Genomic DNA, 1565 nt, shown 5'->3' with positions numbered 1-1565 from the left:
ATTCACAAAAATTAACATGTTCATGAAATTTAGAAAGTGTGGCTCCTCTTCTAGTTTCCTGTGAAAAAAGCCAAGTGGATATAATTGCTTTATAATGTACCATCGATCCAGAACTCTGTGATTAATTGAGAGGCAGTGCTGAAAGAAAGTTGGATTTTGGGTTCTTACATGCAATTTTACCTTTCCATCACTTCTTTCTATGCATACCATCCTCCTTGCTGTTCCTAGAATTTATCAGGCACAGTCTTCCCTCATTGGGGAAGCATGGTCAAAAATGGCTAAGGGTGGTCAGGAGGATAGTCAACTTCTGGTAGCCATGCCTTCTTCCTCTTGCTTACCCAAGTTCATTTACATAGCAAGAAGTTGTTTGATTAACAGGGTATCCATGGCTGGCAAGATCCTTTCCAACTCTCCTCTCTCCTTCTTCTGTCTCCTTACCTCCTCTTGCCTTCCTTGAGTTTATTCCCAGACTTCTCTTTTGCTTTTAAAAAATCCACATGCCTTTTATAAGTTGGAGTAAATGATCACTAGTGTATGTCTTAGGTAGCTCTTAAAGCTGATTTAGATTACTGCACAACCATTGCATACATTTTGTATGTGCGTGTATGTGTTTGAGCTCTTTGAATGTGTGTGTGTGTGAAGGCTCAGCTCATCTTCATGTTCTTCTTTTCTTTTTGACGTCAATATGAAGCACAGAATGTGTTTTATATATAGTTGTTGTTGTTAAATGCTGTTGAGTCAATTCCAACCCATAGCAACCCTGTATAGGATTTCCAAGGAGCAGCTGGAGAGCTTGAACCACCGATCTTGCAGTTCAAATGGCTTTGCAGTCTGGTGCATATAGTGCCACATATAGTAGAATAGTAATTAATGTGTTGCATTGAATTGCAGTTTGAGTAGATATCCAGTGTGCAATAGATGGATGCCCTTTATGCCATCAACTTTGATCTCCAAGGTGCCAGGATTTCTAGCCAAGCATATTCGCTTTCTAGCTCTTGCATGGCTAACTTATTTTTCAGGTTCTATTTTAGAAATTCTTTCCTTTGAGAATCCTTTTGTTGTTGTTGTTAAGTGCCTGTATAGGGTTTCCAGGGAGCCCCTGATGGGTTTGAACTGGTAACCTTGTGGTTAGCTTACTCTACAATGCTACTAGAATCCCCTAGGATACACAAATTTGGACTAGGTGCTCCTTTTTTTGTGGCACCATAGCACCTTTACTACCTAATATCATATGTATTAAAATCGTGTCACATTATAATTGATTGTATAATTTGTCTTTTTCTCTCATGAGACCAAAAGTTCTTAAGGGTAAAGATTTCATCTGTGCCTTCTCTCTTGTGATCCGATTTGTTTGAGTGGAGCTGCCTAACAGAATTTTCTGTAGTTCTAGTCTGCTCTTTCCAACAAGGTAGCCACTAGCCAAATTAGCTATTGAACTTTTGATATGTACATAGTGTGACTGCAAATCTAAATTAATTGTGTTTGGCTCTTATTAACCAACATTTAATTAAAATAGTCACATGTGGCTAGTATTCACAGTATTGAAGCTTGTTGTTAGGTGCCAT

The sequence above is a fragment of the Chrysochloris asiatica genome, unplaced genomic scaffold (genome assembly GCF_000296735.1).
Source record: "Chrysochloris asiatica unplaced genomic scaffold, ChrAsi1.0 scaffold00100, whole genome shotgun sequence".
NCBI classification, from domain to species: domain Eukaryota; kingdom Metazoa; phylum Chordata; class Mammalia; order Afrosoricida; family Chrysochloridae; genus Chrysochloris; species Chrysochloris asiatica.
Note: the sequence above shows the minus strand (reverse complement) of the source record.